The sequence below is a fragment of the Panthera leo genome, chromosome A3, assembly GCF_018350215.1.
Source record: "Panthera leo isolate Ple1 chromosome A3, P.leo_Ple1_pat1.1, whole genome shotgun sequence".
NCBI lineage: Eukaryota > Metazoa > Chordata > Mammalia > Carnivora > Felidae > Panthera > Panthera leo.
This window is the reverse complement of record NC_056681.1, coordinates 36,076,699-36,096,215: the sequence shown is the minus strand read 5'-3', so window position 1 is coordinate 36,096,215 and position 19,517 is coordinate 36,076,699. Positions and strand designations below refer to the sequence as shown.

General features: G+C 39.0%; 1 protein-coding gene and 1 long non-coding RNA gene across 7 annotated transcripts in view; both read right to left on the bottom strand.

Moving 5' to 3' along the window:
• Window positions 1-4,393, bottom strand: part of LOC122215812 (SLX4 interacting protein) — a 179,616-nt gene extending 175,223 nt beyond the window's left edge. The window contains exon 1 of one of the 2 annotated variants that reach the window (XM_042931616.1): window positions 4,029-4,393. The gene's annotated coding sequence lies outside the window, so the exon portion shown is untranslated. Of the gene's footprint in view, window positions 1-2,484; window positions 2,667-4,028 lie in introns of those variants that run through there. The other variant, XM_042931615.1, reaches the window with a different exon arrangement.
• A 4,029-nt stretch (window positions 4,394-8,422) lies between these two features.
• LOC122215813 overlaps window positions 8,423-19,517 on the bottom strand; it is an 80,948-nt gene continuing 69,853 nt past the window's right edge. For 4 of the 5 annotated variants that reach the window (XR_006200547.1, XR_006200548.1, XR_006200545.1 and 1 more), the window contains exons 4-5: window positions 10,588-10,696; window positions 8,424-8,568 (exon numbers count right to left, since the gene is read on the bottom strand). This is a non-coding gene — a long non-coding RNA (uncharacterized LOC122215813). Of the gene's footprint in view, window positions 8,569-10,587; window positions 10,697-19,517 lie in introns of all 5 variants that reach the window. The other variant, XR_006200544.1, reaches the window with a different exon arrangement.

Below are 19,517 nucleotides of genomic sequence, written 5' to 3'. Positions count from 1 at the left end.
ACGAGGCAAGCAAATGCTGTTAGAAAAACAGCACCAATAGACTTGCACAGTGCAGGGTTGCACTGAACCTTCAATTTGTAAAAAACACAGTATCTGCAAAGCACATTAAAGATATGCCTATATTTCTCAATAAGGCTGTTGAAAAAGAAAAAGACCATTAAAAAAAATTCATATTCCTAGTACATTCTGTTTAGATCACCACCATCTCTTCCAAACAGGTGAATATCCGAAAGTCACGGAACTTTTTCCCTTAGTGATTTCCATGCATGAACAAAACCTTAATAACCTAAAGATTTAATAAATAACAACGGTTAATATCCACATAGCTGTGATCACGTGCCAGACATTGTTTTAAGCACTTTTCTGACACTAACTTATCTAACTCTCACTTTAACCCTAGTTTACAGATGAGAAGACTGAAGCAGAATGTTATCTGCTCAAGGTCACACAGCTAGTAGCTGGTGGAAGAGCTAGGATTTGAACCCTGGGGTGTGACTCTGAAGGTCATTTTTAAGTTCATTTCCTTGCCCTATGCTCTACTGGCACACACAAGACACCATATGTGAAAATCAAAAGCAATACATATTGCACTTAAAGAATACTTCCATACACACACAGAAGTATTTGCTACATTTTGAAAACTCCCAGGAGGCTAAATAAAAAACAACACATTGGAGCACCTGGGTAGCTCAGTCTGTTGAGCACTGACTCTTTATTTTGGCTCAGGTCCTGAGCACATCAGGGTGCGCTCTGAGCTTGGAGCCTGCTTAAGATTCTTTAACCCTCTCCCTTCCTTGTGTGCTCTGATAAAAAAAAAAAATTAAACAAATAAATAAAAATATTTTTTTTTAAACCTTCATTCTTTTCCCAATTAATAGGTGGAAAAAGGACAAGCCAGAAAGACTGGACAACTTGCTGAGCACACAGAATAAATGATAAATTGACTGGTTCTTGGGAAGCTGGTTCACCACATTTCCAGTCCAATTCTCTCCAATGCCTTCAAAGTCCTAATTAATTTAAGTAAATCTATCTGGGAGACAAAAGTTTAAATACAGCATGTGAAAAACATAAAAGTAATTTGCTGTTCTCTCAAACACCTTATTGGTTCCTAAATTCCATCCACAGGGTCTAATATTCTGCAGATAGTGGCCTACAGTCTTTTTTTTTTTTTTTTTTTAATGCTGTCCCCACCCCATCTTCCAAGTGATTTTCAGGAGCAGCTAGGATTGAGAATTCCTCAGACAAATGAGATTTAGATTTCTCATTGAAAAGACAGAAGAGAGCAAGATGCCACAAAAACTGGTCAAGCATGGCCCAGGGTTTTCCCAATCAATACTGAACTACTGAACACATGCAGGCTTTTGAATTCAACTTCTAATAAATTAAAAGTAAAAATATGCACAGAGGAAAAATGTGCACACAGGTGTTGCCATGGCAACAGTTACATAACATACCAGAATGACAAATTCTCAGCTTTTTAGAATGCTAAATTGGCATTCGGACATCAAACTGATAACTAAAAGCAAAGGAAAATATGTCACATAACCGATGCATGTAAAACACGGAATAAACAACACATTGTGAACTGTTTAAGAACCACAGGTTTAAAAGAGACAGTCTATAGCTGATGCCCCGAATTAATGCTCCTTGAATTTTAAGGTGCACTCCCTAGAAAAGATTCTTGAGTCAGTGGGTCTTGGGATGGAGTCTGAAACTAACGTTTCTGAGAGGCTCCCAGGTGATGAGAGTCAGTATACCACACTTTGAGCAAGACCCTAAACCTTGAATATTGATCATCAAATTAGCCAACTGGTCTTCAAATATGGGGGTGTCTAGGTCCCAAGAAACAAGTGTCAATACAATTTACCCCTAGTATGGAAAAAGCAAACAAACAAACGTGAGGATACTGAGAAAGAAGCCAGGGGATACTTGTTGTCAGTCTTGTGGCTTAAGAACCATAGAATATTGTGACTTGCCGCAACCTAGTAGCTGTCGAGGTCAGTTGGAATGTAAATTCCATGAGAGAGAGGGGTTGTTTGTTTGGTTTACCGCAGAATCTTGATGGTCTAGCACACATTAGGTACTCAATAAATCCAATGAATAAATGAACGGGCAGTATATACAAACACAATCCGTATTTATGTCACAACCTAAAAATGTCTGAGACTGTATTTGTATAAATCGTGGTCGGCAGCCATAGTTTGATACAAATACCTGGCCCATTCACTGATTTTGTCCTAAAAAAAACCAAAAAATTACCCAGAGTAATACTTTCACTTTCAAGCCCAGGTTCCTTGCACCCTCTGTTAACAACTCTTTAGCACTTTGAAAACAACGAGAAAAAGGTGGAAGCACAGGAAAAAGAATTCAGAAAAGGCTCAAAAATCAAAGAAAAAAAAAAAAACAGAGGGGGAGAGGAGATGGGCAAATAGTTCAGTGCAAGTGAAGGACCATCTCAGGTTGTCAGGAGTTCCATGTTCTTACCTATGATGGTGGCAGGGTTTGGGTTCGGGCTTTTATTAGTTTTGTTACTGTCCAGGGTCACTGGTGGAGTAGTACTTGGCTGAGCAAACTTAGACTACACAGGCAGCAGGCTCTGAAGCCCACCTTCAGGTGCTTTGGGGACTCAACCTTCGGCCTTACTTCCCCTTTCCCAGGGTCTCCCCGCGCGTTGGGGGGGGGGGGGGGGGGGGGGGGGGGGAGGGGAAGCTGCCGCTGCCCAAACACAAGATGATTTGGGCAGCCTCACTGTCGCCTTGAAGCCATAACCAGGAGTTAAGATGGCTGCGAAACACTGGGTGAGGGGCCTGAATAGCGCGAAGGATCTGCCCGAAAGAAAAATGGCCACCGTTCCTTTCTCAAGGACAGCCCAAAACAAAAATGGCGACCAAGGCTGGCTATTCAGAGACTAGGAACGCAGTGAATAGGATTGGCAGGTAACGAATCTCCATTACCCATAGTGCTAGACAGCAGAGGTGATCGAGAGAAAAAGAAAACCCAACTTGTTTTGTGGTACAGAGCTTCTTGATACCGGAAAGTTACTAACACAAGAATTACATTATAAAAACGGTTGGAAAGTAAAGGTGGTTTTCACGATACCAGATAAACTCTAAAATAGCGATTAACATAACTCCCTCCATAATTATTTTGAATGCTACAAGGGAATGAAAGTTTTGTCCTCGAACTAAGAAACAGAATGGGGAGAGAGCGCCAAAATTATCCACTTTGAGGACATTAAGCGTTGGCGGACTCCTAATCTCCCCGTAGGCCTCCCCCTACAAAGAGCTGAGGGCAAAAGCTTTGTGATGTGGCCCGCTCGCACTGCGCATGTCCACTTTCCAGTGCGATGAGGGGACGTGGTGGTAGTCCAATCCTTTTCTCCTGGTTTTGAAGGCACACGTAAAAAGGCGGCGAGGAACTGGCGCTGAAAACGAACCGCGCCTTGTGATTGGTCAAGTCTGGGAGGACGGAAGACTACCGCGAACTGTTGACTACTGTGTGATTCATTCAATAAATGTCTCCTAAACGCGGGCCATGAGGCAGATACTGTGCCCTAACAAGTCCATTTGATGTTAAATTCTTTGGTTTCAACACATTTGCTGAGACTGATGCTAAATAAGCTCCGCCCCCTGGCCCTTTTTGGTCTGGGCCAAAAGCTTTCAGGGCTGAGACCCTCACTAAAACCCGGAGAAGCGGATTTTGAGCAGCGCACGCGCCAACCACAGAACTACGCATGCTCCGTCTCCAAGCCCCGAGCGCAGGTTGCCGGGACAGGCTGCGGCGGCTCCGTGCGGCTCGGCCTCTGGGGCCAGCTGGTGGCGGTGGCCTAGAGAGGCTCAGCGGCTGGTGGGCAGGTGAGAGCTCTGGAACCTCAGGTGGAAAAACCTGCTTTCTACCTGGCCGAAGAGAGGGGAGGTGGGCTTGTTGGTGCCCCTTGCCCCCTCTCAGAAAGGTCACTCGTGTCTTCACTGAAGGATATTTGGGGGCGGGGACAAGGAGGCCGGCTCCTTATAAAATTAAAGACCTACCCTTAAAATAGCCATGGGCAGTAAATACTTGCAGCTGGAGGGAATGTGAATGGCGGTAGGGCGGCTAAGAATTCCAGGTGTAGACCCTCTTCCCCTCGCATCTGCGCGGCCACGCCGTGGAGTAGATGGAAAAGGTGTTCCAGTGAAAGCACCGATTGCACCTGCGCTGCCACCTTCTAGCTGAAATCTGTGTGACTTGTTGGTCACTCCTTCGCAGGGAGAGAGCACACTATGCCTGTGTCTATGTGGGAGGTGACGGCCACCCTCTGACGTGGAACTGGAAGTCAGAACTGTTGGACAGCAGGGTTAGTGCCAACTGCGTGAAAGCAGAAGCAGGACTCACAGGACTTTTGACATTAGGGGGACGGAATCCTTTTGAGATGAAGACGTCCTGCGTCATGTTTATCTTCTCCAATAGGACGGTGCCCAAATACTGTAACTGTCTCAGAGGTTCTCAATTCTGGCAGTTTAGTCATTCATTAACTTCCTCCATATATTTATATATCTACATTTGTTGTATACGTATATATATAATTGTGTGTACGTACACACACACACACACACACTGAGTTAGCAGATTCGTCAGTGACCAAGACAGACATAGTCCCTGACCACATACAGCTTATATTCTAGTGATAGGAGAGGGAACAATAAACAAGTACGCTAACAGTGAACAAAGTGTTTCCAGATTATCCTAGGTGGGTTCCCAGGGAAGGAGATTTGTGGGCAGGACATTTATTAGGAAGGATTTTTCTGGATCTTACCAAGGAAGAAAGGAAGCAGGAATGGGTGGATAGAAAAAGTTAAGCTGCAGTTCAGTCCCAAGGGAACTCTAGGTGATGGTTTGGCCCTTCAGAGGTGTCCCAAGTTGGAGGGAAGAGCCAAGTCTTTATACCTGGGTGGTCATTGGATGCCTATTGCCCTGGAAAGAAGGCCTGACTTCCCTTGTCTTCAGCCAAGTGTGTCCTGTAAAGGGACTGACAACTGAGATCTGTCTCAGTAATCCGGAGAGCTGGGGAAATAAGCCTTTCATTCTTAAAGGGGATCGAGGTGGCACATCACAGCATTCAGCACAATGGGAGGGCTTCAGAAGTAATGGTGGGATGTGCTAGAGAATAATGGTGGTGGAAGAGGGAAGAAACTTTAGGCTGAGTGCTCAGAGAAGGACTCTGAGTAGGTGACATCTGAACTAAGCACAAGAATGAAACCCTGCGTAGGACAAAAGGAGGAAGACGCTCCACTTTCTGTTATGCGCTGAGAATATAACCGAGAAAAAACAATGGCTGCTACCTCCTGCTGCAGTGGGTGGCTGTTACTGGTTTTTATAGATATTGACTCCCTGCTACTACCAAAGATGGATTATGTAAAAATAGATGGAAGATAGGGGAGAAACTGAGAAATCTGGAAGTTTTGAGAAAATAGTCAACTTGGTAAAGACTTTTAATCTCTACAGTTTGGGTTGTTTTTTTGTTGTTGTTGTTTTTGCTCGAATACAGCATTTAATCATGTTTTATTTGGATTGTACCTTTCTCTTCTCAGGCTTGTATTCTCTTTTGAGAACAGGAACCATGCCTTATTCAGTTTGGTAGTTACCACCACACTCACACCATCCCCCACCCAGCCTAGTGTCCTGCTAGCACCTAACAGACACTAAGTAAACATTCAAATAAAATTAATCTCACACATATTGGAAGTGAAAATTGATAAGCCCTAAGTGATATAAACACTGTTTGGAGATACGTCTTTATAATATTTCTCAGTTTTATAAATTATAACCAAGTATTATAGTTGAAATATTAGGTGATAATAAACAATTGCTTTGGTCAAGCAGGAATCTCCAGAGGTGCCTTTTTCTGTTAATTTGTATTAAAGATAATATACTTCCACTAATAATAGTTGCCATGTATTGAACTCTTCCCACATGCTAGACCCTTTACTAAGCAATAAATAAATATAAATATGTAGTGATCTTCATAATATAGCTGATATTACAGATTATTAAATTGAGGCAGGAGAGAAGTGATTTGCCCAAGATGATAACTAATTTGTGGTAGTGAGAATTGGATTCCCATCATTACTTAATACCTTTGCTCTTAAGTAACCAACAACATTTCTGAAAATATAGTCCACTAGGACTCTAATATTTAACCCCTCAGCAACTCTGTTAGCTGTTATCAGAGAAACAAATTATTCACCCTATTTTTTGCCGCTTTGCTCTGTTTGAATTTTCCTGTTTCCTTCAAAATTTGCTTTCCTGGCTCTCACTGTAGGAGTTTGCTACCTTTCCTATAACATCCTGGAATCTGATTATCGATCCACCCCTGTCTAATCAAAATGGCCCCAAAGATCTCAGAACCTCTTTCATGAGAATCAGGGTATCTTTATTCACCTCCAGACTAACTCAAACTGCCCAGAGAAGCAGGCCTCCTTTATGGGGACCACATCCCTTAGTCTGGGCAGTCATTCCAGTCCTCTTCTGTTCTTACTACACTCGAGGTTGGCTCTATTCCTTTTGAAATAATCAAAATAAGAGTAATAGCCAATAATCACTGGGTCCAGACTAAGTGCCAGGTATTGTGCTAACTTCACAACAAGTTTGTGATGTGGAAGTCATTACACTCATTTTACAGATGATGGAACTGAGGCTTAGTGAGGTTAGTGACTCATCCAAGGTCACAGCTAGTGGTAAAGTGCAGGGGTGGAGACGGAAAGCTCAGGCAGTAGAATTCCACAGTTCATCCCCTTGATCACACTATAAGACAGTGCATTCTTACGAAAATGATTGATTGTGCTTTACCTTCTGAAAACTGGTAGACAGGAACTAGATCCTGGTGGGCTTCTTATGCTGTACTAAGAAATTTAGATTTCACCTTCTAACAAAAATATCACTAAAGGCTTCTAAGCAAAGGATAACAACCAGATGTGGGGTTTTTGCAAGATGGCTGTTAAGTGTGTGGAGTATATATAGTGAAGAGTAAAGTAGAACAGTGATTCTCAGACTTTAACTTCAAAATTTAACATACTCTCCAGAATATGTTAAAACACAGATTACTGGACCCCACCCTAGAGTTTCTGATTTGGTAAGTCAGAGGAGGCCACAGAATTTGCATTTCTTATAAGTTCCCAGGTGATGCTAATGCTACTGGTGAGGGGGACCACATTTTGAGAGCCACTGGATTATAAGCAAGGATGTCATGTGAATGAGGGTCAGGACTATGGCTGTGATAAGAGGTTATATATAAGAGTTTCATGTAAAATGGCAAGGCTGGGTGACTGATAGGATGAGGAACATAAGGAAAAGGGTAGAGACAACTATATCCAGAATTGAATGGCTTACAGGAAATGTTTTATGTTTTTTGTTTTTTTTGCCAAAACAGGAAATAAGGTTGAACAGCAGTTTGGAAATGAAAGAGGATTCATATTTATATGAGATGAGTTGAGACTGCTTGTGGGTACAGGTAAAGGTGAAGAGTAGCAGTTGGCTATGTGGGTGTAAGCTGGAGATGAAAGTGCAGTAGTCGTTAGTGGATGCGTTATAATAGAAGCTTTGGATGTGAATGAGACCACCTAGGAAATGAACAGGGGGAAAAGACAACCAAGGACAAATCTCTGATAAAGTTGAATAGGTGGATGGAAACCCGAGGGGCCGTTAAAGGAGACTGAGAAGGAACAGACTGGAGTCCCAAGTACTTAAGGGAGTTTCCGGAGCACATCAAAATGCTTCAGAGATCAAGTAAGGGGAGAGACTGGTGATCTTTACAGTCAGAGCAGTTTCCATGGAGAGTGGAACAAAAGCACATTACTTGAGTTTGAAAATGGAAGTGGGAAGTGACTCTAGGAGAAGATTCATTATTTGAAAGGAATCAGATTGTGTAGTAGCTAGAAGGGAGACTAATAAAGAGCAGTTGCTTTAGGAATTTTTCATTCTTTTCAATGGGGAAGAATAGGTTTTGCAGAGGAGGAAGACCCCGTTATAAGTGGGAGGTGGGAGATGTAAGAGAGGTAGTGGAGTTAGAACCCTGAAGAGATGCAGGGAAAGAGGTTAAGATGAGAGCTAAGATGGGTGGGTCTGTTTTTATACGTGGGACAGGAAGTTGAAGGTGCTAATACGCAATAGCCACAGTTTCTTCTGGCCAGTAGGTTAGCTGCAGAAACAAAGGTGAAGAGTAAAATAGAGCTCTTAAAAATGATGAAGATAGGGGAGCCTGGGAGGCTCAGTTGGTCAAGTGTCCAACTTCAGCTCAGGTCATGATCTCATGGTTTGTGGGTTTGAGCCCCACATTGGGCTCTGCACCGCAGTGGAGCCTGCTTGGGATTCTCTCTCTCTCTCTCTCTCTCTCTCTCTCTCTCTCTCTCTCAAAATAAATAAACTTTCAAAAAAAATTTTTAATTAAAAAAAAGAAAATGATGAAGATAGAAATCAGAGCTAACCAGGGGTAGCCCTAAGGGGCCAGTTAACTGCACATTTAATCTGGAACAATCTGGCTTTCAACATGATACCCACTCCTCTTCTCTCAGCAACCTCAGCATCAAATGGCAGCTAGGTTTAAAAACAGAAAGGAAATGGAAAAGTTGTAGTGTTGTGTATAAACTCTATAAAGTCTATTAAAAAAAAAAAAAAAAACTACAATCTTTCCGATGAGCCACAGCCTGCAATAAACTGATTTTCTCTTCCTCATTAGTCCCTCATAACTCACTCACTGTTTACATTTTGGACTGTTAGTAAAGCTCCTCTACAAAACTTGTGATGCTTTCACTATATTATTTATGTATAAAGACATTGAATTCACAGTAATGGAGAAGGGTAGCAGAGGCCATAAAATACTCATAATAACTATGTTGACCTTTGCTGTGTTTTTTTTTTAAGTTTACTTATTTATTTTCAGAGAGACTGTACAAGTAGAGGAGGGGCAGAAAGGGAGGGAGGGAGAGAATCCCAAGCAGACTGCACGCTGTCAGCACAGAACCCAATGTGGGGCTCGAACCCACAAAACCGTGAGATCATGACCTAAGCCAAAACCAACAGTTGGACACTTAACCAACTGAGCCACTCAGGCACCCCGACCTTCACTGTGTTCTTGACTACTGACCAGCTGTGCTGTCAAGCACTGTAGCTACTGGGTATAGGTCAAGCCAACCTTGAATCAAGGGAGAGAGCCATGATAGGATTTTGCCAAATGGAAACTTTAGAACTCAGGTATGATCCATTCAATTCATCAAGAGCTGACAGTAGTGACAAGATGAAAATTCAGCAAACTGTGTTTAGTTGATAAAAGGGGGAAAAAAGAAACTGTTGGTCTCTAGTGTGCCAGTTGAGTAAGCATGAAGACAGTACACAGTCCTTTCTAATGTGTACACAAAAAGTGCCAACATTTGAATTGCCGTATTAAACACAGGATATTTTTAGCATCAGTGATTGGGAGCTCAGAAATGAAGAATTCCCAGGGCACCTGGGTGGCTCAGTCGGTTAAGCATACAATTCTCAATTTTGGCTCAGGTCATGATCTCATGGTTGTGGGATAGAGCCCCACATTGTGCTCCATGCCAAGCATGGAGCCTGCTTAAGATTCTCTCTCCTCTCTCTGTCCCCTCCCCCACTAGTGTGCTTTTTCTCAAAATAAACATTAAAAAAAGAAAGAAAAATGAAGAGTTCCCAAATAACTGTAGCCAACATTGTAAAAGAAATAGTTCCAGTAAACTCCATCTCTTGTCATAGGCACAAGATCTCATTAAATTAATTAACATTCTGTCTAATGTCCTCTTCATGTTTAAATTACATTTGGTGGAAGTTTTTAAAAATTACTATTTTTCAAATACTTTAAGCAGAGCAGCAATGAAAACCTAAAAAGAATCTACCTTTACACTGCGTCCAAAAGACCAGCAGATGGCGTCCAGCAAGCCCAGTAGGCAAAATGCTAACCCTTTTCAGACTATTTCCTGCATCCAGGTTATTGTAGGCCTAATTTAGTAATGGCTAATAACAAAACTTGATGGTTCTAATTAATATGATGCTACATAGAAAGAGTAAACTGATAGCTAGAGCCAAGCTGTTTAGGATTTTGTAAGAAGCTTAATTGCCTTTTTGTCCTTTGCCTTACTGTCCAGTTCCATCACCAAGAGACCTTCAGTTAGCTTGGAATGTAACAAGCTTCAGCAAGCCTGTCAGAGGCCTTAGTGGTAGAAATTGAAGAGATAATAATCTCTGTAATACAAAGTAAGGGTTGGGAAAGTTGCTGCTTTAGACACAGTAATGCCTTAACTTTAAAGAATATTTGTAGTTTTCAGTAATATACTCAGTGCATTCCTTTCTTGGTTTTTATATTTCTATGTACTCAGAAGATTATAATATTTTATTAAGGTAGAGATAGCAAACTTCTCCCCATTCTATGGTTCATTGACTCTTGCTATTCATTCTGTACTAAGTACTACGCTAAAGAAAACTGAACTAAAATTAGCCCAGCTAATCTCAACTATTAGTAGGTCACAGATATGTGTTTGGAGGATATAGACTCTAATTCTGGACGATTTGGCACAAGACTACTGTTAACCCTTTACATACCTGACATGAGAATCAGAAAAACATGCCAGGCTTAACGCATTAGGATAGTTGACCTTGGTGACTCTCAAGTATGCATGATCCACTCAGAATGTTCTTCTCATCCATCATCCTGCACAGGAAATTCTGATTAACTCTACTGCCAGAGCTGGGTCCCTAATTCTTGACTTTTGAAAACAGCTTAATAGAATACCAGCCAAGACTACCAGACCAACTCCAAAATCTAAGTTGAGTGCCACAATTCACTGTCAGTAATCTTGGAAATCAATCATTTAGTGTTTCGTCATTTATAAAGTGGCCTCATAAAACTGCTATGAAAACAAAATGAGATAAAAATTACGAAACCTTTGTAATAATGCAAAGTATATATTTTTGAAAGAAGACTATATGAAAGCATAATCTGTGGGAAGATTGCCTCTAAGTGTATTTTAAACTTAACACAAAGCATTTCAATGAGTAAAACTCTAAATGCTATTTTAGTTGAGCTAAAACTTGGTAATTTTACTTCTCTTACCTTCTCTCATATTTCTAAAAGCCCTGTACCTTTTTTGTTTATCAGTGCATTAAAAAAAGATTCAGAAAAGATAAGAAAAAGGCAGTTGCAGATACACCAAACAGGGGTAGCAAGGAGGAAAAATCACTGTGCTCTCATTTCTGTTGCTGCTTTAGTCCAAGCAAACTTGAAAAGCTCAATGAATAAACAGCAAGGACTAGTTATTTTTAGGGACCAGCCTGTTACTGATCATCAAACCTGATCATTTTGAGCACATTCTTGTTTTGTTTCAGACTCAGGTATCTCTGGTGTCAGTAAAATAGTTCCATCTCACTTGGAATGACTTGACAAGTGTTTTGAGGGAAGGACCATCATGAGATAAATTGCATATAGCTTAATTTCCCACTTCCCAAATTGAATCTCAATATCCCTGCTGCTCAACATCATGAACCTTTGTAAAAGTCAAGAGTTTTAGAAAACCTCGTAAGTTCATTTGAAAAATGAATTAATGAAGACATCTGGTAATTCTTCATACTGTCCTGAGAAGCAGCATATTATAGGAACTGTAAGCAAGGACTCTGGAATATTTACAAGAATATCTGTTGCCAGAGGTACTTGGGTGGCTCAGTTGGTTGAGCGTCTGACTCTATGTTGGCTCAGGTCATGATTCCAGGGTTGTGGGACTGAGTCCAGTGTCCAGTTCAGTGCTGAGCGTGGAGCTTGCTTAAGATTTTCTCTCTCTCCCCCCGCTGCTCTCCCTGGCTCGCACACTCTCTCTCTCCCTCTCTAAAATAAAAAAGAATATTTGTTGCCATAGCGTAATTAGGAATAAATTTAACATTGAAACAAATCTCAAATTTCTATCAATCAGAGATCTATCAAATTAGCATGTTTCCATACAATCAAAAATTATAAAGCTATCAAAAATGATAATGAAGATTTATATTCTTGGGGGAAGAAAAGATTATAAAACAGCATGTAAATCATCATCACATTTTTGTTTAAACTGCAAAGAGAACAGACATTTTTAGTTTTCTTTTCCTTATTTCTATATTTCTAACTTTATTAAAAAGCAAGCCTATATTATATTTATTAGAAATGGGCAGTTATGCTAATTATCATTTTGAAAAAAATCCCACAGAAGAATTGAGGAGAAAAAAAAATGTTAAAACTATACCTCCAAAATATGTTTGATTATATTTTAAACCTCCACAAGAAGATATGAACAAAATAAGGAATGCATTACCTCACTATCACATCTAACATCAAATTTCAAAACTGTGTTGTCTTTTTCTTAAAACTAACAATGAGCCTTCGTTAGTAAAGTTTAATGTGTTTTGTCCTGGGAAGTTGGTTTTTCAGCCTACTGGAAACATGTAGTGTGCTGAAAACCTATTAAATGAAAAAAAAAAAAAAAAAGGAGGTTAAAGTTACCTGTACCATTTTAAAAGAGTGCCAGTTCCATCAGGCTTGGTGGAGATGGACAGTTATGTATACAGTGTGGTAGTGTTTTTAGGTGAATTAAATGTGAAAACTCTAATAAAAGCATTTTATAAAGTAAAAAGCCCTCTCTAGATCCTGACCAATTTCCAAACCTCTCAGAATACAACAGAATAATCATTGGAAAATAGTTACCAGCCTCTCACTCCCATTACCCAAATCAACATATGACATATGGAGAATTTGAGGAAATGGGAGCATGTAGGTGTTGCATACACAGAAGCAACTAATCATTAGATCAGTCTACATCATTTACTAGCCAGGAAGTCTGTTACTGGGCCTCAGTGATATTGACCAATGATGAGTTTTCAACCAAAAAAACTAATTCCCAGATTTAACTCAACCTAAATGTATAAGAAGATGCATAGATCCTTAAATTATCCTAATGGAAACAAATAGACTGTTCAACACAGAGTAAATAAAATGGAGTTCCTCCTTTGTCCTTAACCCATGGATGACCAAAGATTCATTAAGTGTAAGCTAACTTGATGTTAATCCAAGATTCTTCTCAAAGAAGGTTCATAGTACATCACATCACATACTGTGTTTTACATGGAGAGGCTCTTCTGTACACTTGCCCAAACATTGCTGTTACAGATCGTAGTTTAATTTATTCTGAATTTTAGTTATTGAGTTCTTCACCCCAACTTTATTATTATATTCTTTTATACAGACAACTCTATTTTCTATAAACTATTTCCCTAAAAGTTTATAATTCAGGAAAAAAGCTGACAAATATTGAATTATATTAGAGATCATGGAGAAGTAAACTGCATAGAAGAAATGCCATCCATCAAAAGTAATGTGACTTGGGGCACCTGGGTGGCTCAGTCAGTTAAGCGTCCGACTTCAGCTCAGGTCATGATCTCACAGTTCATGAGTTCAAGCCCGGTGTCTGGCTCTGTGCTGACAGCTCAGAGCCTGGAGCCTGCTTCGGAATCTGTGTCTTCCTCTCTCTCTCTCTCTCTCTCTCTCTCTCTCACTCAAAAATAAACATAAAATTTTTTTTTTAAAAAAAGTAATGTGAATTGATAACCTCATGTTGAGAGTTCAGAGGTGTTAGAATCACCGTAAGTACTGATGAAACTAGATATGAATGATGTTATCTTCTAACCCTTTAATTGAAGGTATTTTGTGGACAAAAATATCACATCACGCAACACAAGCCAGGTAACTTTGGTGCAGCTTCTGTCCCTCTACGACGTAATCCTTGCTATAGTTCTTCCCTCACTATTCCAGACCACTGTGTTTTATTGTATCCTCAAATCTCAAAAGCATTTTGTTTGGTGGGCTTCACAATGAAATTTAATGATACAATTAATTGTGATAGGCTTTCTCCAAAGATAGAACATAAATATGTCAATAAAAGTATGGTCCCTAAAGGTTTGCAGAAAGTGTATAGGATACAAGAGCACGTTAGAACAGGAAAAGGCCACAGAATGCCAACTAGGCCATTGTTTTTTTCTAGTAATTTAACTTTTGCAAACAAAGTCCTTATATAATGTGAATTTGGACACTGAGAGAAATGGTTTCTAATGCTGGAAATGATATATGTACATAGGCATAACTCTGAGCCGTTTATTTTTAATATACCCAGAACACTGAGATAGTTGTTCACCTCACTAGCTGTATTTTTTTTAACGTTCATTTATTTTTGAGAGAGAGAGAGAGAGTGCGCATGCGAGCAGGGGAGGGGAGGGGCAGAGAGAAAGGGAGAGGGAGTGAGAGCAGACTCCACAAGGTGAATGCAGAGCTTCACACAGGGTTCGATCCCACGAACCAGAAGATCATGACCTGAGCCAAAATCAAGAGTCAGACACTAAACTGACTGAGCCACGCAGGCGCCCCAGCAGTATATTTTAATCTTGATTTGGAAAGAAGTAAGTTTTGTTGAGATATTTTTCTAATGGCATTCATGCAAAATTATTATAACGTAACAGATTGCATGTACCAAATTTCATCTACATGCAACTGGACGTAATTCTTAGTATATCCCACAGATGATGGAGCAGCCCTTATTGTCTGTCTATGCTCAGAAAGGAACTTGGGAAGTGGGTCCGTTCGTACTATTGCAAGTCTATAAGCTAATCACTAAAGCCTAACGAGTGTCCCTTAAATAAAAAAGTTTAAGAAGTCTTTAAAGGTTGTCCAGACTCGAGTTCCCAAAGCCAACAGATCATCAGAAACAGATTTCCTGGGCCACACTCCAGGCTTTACAAACCAAAGACAGGAAAGAAATCTGCTTTAATACAAATTAGCTTTGTAAATCCATGCAAGTTATTAGCTCCAATTTCTCCATGTAAACTGGGAAGACCCCTGTGTGGTAGAGTTATTAGTGATAAGGGCAACCACTAAAATCCTGTGCTTCAGGACATAAATGGAAATAGCATTAATTCATCCCAAATCAGAGTCCATGCCAAAATTTGTTTGCTACAATTAGAATCTATGCATGACTCTCCCAATCTCCATTGAAACACCATCACTTACATGTGTCGGAATGCAGAATCTAAGTTCTTACTACATATTTAAGGATTACCATTTGATTCTTCAGTTAAAATAATGACTAAATGTAATTATTTTTAAATCTAAGTTTACTGCGGCTCAGAAAAAGTATAGTTAATTATATAAAGAAAACGATATCTATGCGTGAGCATTTCCAAAGATGTATATAGCTTTTCTAGCAGGTAATGTGGTGCCTTTACAATCTTTGAATAAAGGTTTTATTGCTTTATAAGGTTCTCAAGCCTGACTTCCTGCTATCCCTTTGAGCCTACAACATATCCTTTTTAATTAACACTAAACTATATTACACCTAAAAATGTTTTAATAGTCTACTTTTATTACAGTGCAATATTTTACTTGTGGTGGTTCATAGATAGAACTTGAGGGAGTTGTTTTGTTCCTGTCTTTAATTATTGGCCTTTTCTTAGGTGCACTGATGCTGAAGTACTATGAGCTTTCAGAACTTCTGGAGAGACTACAAAGTTCTGGTTGTTATGGTACCTTTAGTCGGGCTCATACATTTGGGATGGCACAGAATCAAAAGCAGCCCTGTTTTCCAAATGCCTAATAAGGACAACATTTCTGAGCCAGATAGTCCAGTACTTGGACGTCCTCAGAAGAGTCACATCCAAGGGAAATAGCAGGCTTAGAATCTTCAGGTAAGTTTGATTTAATCTAGTCAACCAAAAGGTATGTTCCAGCAATGGGAAACATAATCTTTAAAAAAGTACAGAGTTCAGGGCATCTGGGTGGCCCAGTCGGTTACATGTCCAACTTCGGCTCAGGTCATGATCTCGCGGTTCATGAGTTCGCGCCCTGCATCAGGCTCTGTGCTGACAGCATGGAGCCTGGAGACTGCTTTGGATTCTGTGTCTCCCTCTCTCTCTTGCCCTTACCCCACTCATGGTCGGTCTGTCTGTCTCTCCCTCTCTCTCAAAAATAAACATTAAAAAATTTTTTTTTAAGTACAGAGCTCTGGCAAGAAAAAGCTTAAGTTGGTAAGTTACATACCTGTTGTTTTTATTATGACCCATTCCCAAAATATTAATTCTGTAATTGCTTCTAGGAAAGTTTGTTCCATGAAGACCTTTGACACTTGCCTGGCAGAGTCATTTGGATGAAAGGAGAAAGGGCATGCAGTCCATTACTTGTCCTGTCCTTTTCACTAATGTCACCAGGATCATAAATGTATCCAAAAGAGTAGTTGTCTAGTTGACAAAAGTCTATCCCAGAACATACAAATCTGTAACTTGCAAAAGTTCTCTCCTTTATTATTGTTCTGTTTCTTTCCAAGGCAAATAAAACTAATTGTATTTTTTTATTTTTTATTTTATTATTTTTAAAATTTTTATTTTTAATAAAGTTTTTATTTAATTAACTTATTTATTTAGAGAGAGAGCGAGAGAGCAAGCTGGGGAATGGTGGGGCAGGAGGGCGGGGGCGGGCGGGGTAGAGAATCCCAAGCAGGCTCCGCACTGACAGCATGAGCCCAGCATATGAGACTCAATCCCACGAACCATGAGATCATGACCTGAGCTGAAATCAAGAGTTAGATGGTTAACCAATTGAGCTAATAAAACGCCACATACTCCTTCTTTAGTATCTAATATTTTTAGTATCTAATATTTTAGCTTCGAAGTAATGTTACTTTTGAGAGTCACCGAAATAAGAGGATATAGTTACATAATTCAAGATTATAATCTCTTAACTATAATTCCAATATCCAATAAATTCTAAAATCCAAAAAGTTTTGTTATAACTCCTTTGGTAGCAAAACTTAATCTTAGCTGACTGAGTCAGTTTACAGTCTTTATTCCACTCAGTATGATTATTTAGTTTTACTGCAGAAATACTGTTGTGTTTGATTATGAGCATTATGATTATATTGCTTATGGGTATTAAACACTATATTATTTTGGTTATAGGTGCTAGATGCTGTATTATTTTTCTAAAATTCAAGAAACCCTGAATTATGAAACTGATCTGGCCCCAGATGGAGAACTGTAGCCCTATAATTATGGACCATTTTCTATCTTAATATACCTTTATGACCATCAGATGAGTAATAATGTGCTTTTAATTTTGGCATAAGCTAGGTCATTTTAGGGTCTGCTTCTTATAGAAGGACAACCTCTGTGATTTTCCACATTCTTAAGAGGTCTGTAATTTTGACTTCTGATAAAACTGTAATGTAATTTCTGATTACATCGTTATTTTTTGTTGTTGTTAAGTAGGTTTCACATCCAGTGAGGAGCCCAATGCAGGGCTTGATCTCACGACCCTGAGATCAAGACCTGAGCTAAGATCAAGAATCAGACTCTCAACTGACTGAGCTACCCAGGTGCCCCCCAAAATTACATTATTTTAAATCAAGATTTTATTTATAAATGCTCATAAAGAGAAAGGGAAGAGGGTAGCTTAAAGTAATAGACAATTATTTAACACAAAAAAAACAGGTAATAAAATATCAGAAGCTTAATGACTTAAAAGAATAACCTTAAGATATTCTGTGTAAGATTTGTATTTATAAAAGATGTAAGATTTGTTTTTATAAAGGGAGTTTTAGTGGACATGAGCAGCAGGGAGTTAAAGAGTTTATTAGATGCTTGATTTTTATCTGTAAACTCTTCCAGACTGTAATGAGATCATTAGACAGACAGAATGTGTGTGTGTGTGCGCGCGCGTGTGTGTGTATGTGTATTACTTATGACATTGTTTTTTTCCTTTAATTCTTGTCATAAGAGATTGGGGGTCTGCAATAGCCAAATTTTGAGAAAAAAAAGAAAGCAGTTTCTCCTTCTGTGAAAAGAAATACAAGGATTATTATTAATTGAGGTATTCTTGGAAAGTAAAGTTGAGAAAACATCTCTACAACGTTAAGGTAAATACAATAAGAGATTTGGATGTCATTGCTGCAGTAGTTAGAAGTTTCAGAGAGACCAACAATGCCAGTCAAGCAAGCAGAAACAGATATTAAAACAGGTTTAGGGCGAGCAAATGTTAAAACCAGATTTAGGGGCACCTGGCTAGCTCAGTTGGTAGAGTATGTGACTCTTGAACCTGGGATTGTGGGTTTGAGCCCCATGTTGGTATAGAGATTACTTAAAAATAAAATCTAAAAAAAAAAACAAAAAACATCTAGAATGAATTAAACATTGATTCTATCAAAATAATGTGCTGTTATTTGTCCCATATTATTTTTTTAATTTCTACTTTTATTATAGCAAATTGCAAACATACCCCAAAATAGAGAATAGTATATTCAACTCTCTAGTATCCATCACCCAGCTTTCATACTTATCAACATTTTGCCAGTTTTATTTTATCTATCTTTCTGTCCTCACCCCCTTTTTGATATTTTAAATATTTTAAAGCAAGTCCCAAGCTTCAGTATGTCTCTTTAACATTAAAGATAAATACACATACAACCACAAGTGCATTATCACACTGAAAAAGTTAATGGTTAGTCTTTACTACCATTGGATACTCAGGGCCATGTTCAGATTTCCAATTTGTCTTTTAAAAAATCTCATTTTACAGGTGGTTTGTTGGAATTGGAATTCAGATAAGGTCCACTCATTGTATTTGATAGATATGTCTCTTTTCAGCCACTCCATTTCCCTTCCCAATCTGCCTCTTTTGAATGCCCCACATTCTGAATTTGGTTGACTGAGTCCTCATTTTGTCATTTAACAAGTTTCTCACTCTCCCATATCTCCTATAATCTGGTAGTTAGATCAGAAGGCCTGCTTTTACTTTCTTTTTTTCTTTGAAAAAGAATACTTCATGGATGTGCTATGGTAGACATTCTAGTAAAATCACTGTTTCACGTATACTGTCTGATCCACTTTCAGTGTTGCTAAGATTAAAGTGCATTATCAGTCTGATCTCTCCATTATAAGATCTATTATAAAATTTATTTATGATCATTGCTCTAATCTAGGAATTGGCAAACTTTTTTTATAAATGACCATATTGTAAATATTTTAGGCTTTGCAGACCATACAGTCTCTGTTTCAACTATTCAACTTTCTATTGTAGCACAAAAGCATTCGTACATGATACACGAGCATGAGCCAAGATTTTATTTACAAAAATAGGCAGCGGGCTGGATGTGGCCCATGGGCTGTAATTTGCCAACCACCACAATAGTCTAATACATTATTTCCTTAGGAGTTGCAAAATGATGTTGTTCAAATTCTATCATTGCTTCTCCATTTATGAGCTGGAACAGCTTTACCTCATCAAGTATTCAGTTTTCCCTCAAAATGCATTTATCAGGAAAAGCAAGATAAGTGCTTACTTCCATCTATGAGTTTTTATAAAAGTAAATTTGTGCCCTAACAGCAATGAGGGTTTTTGTTTTTGATGACAATATGAATTCATGAGTTTGCATATTACTTGAATTATCTCAAGCTATTACTATCAATATTCTTTT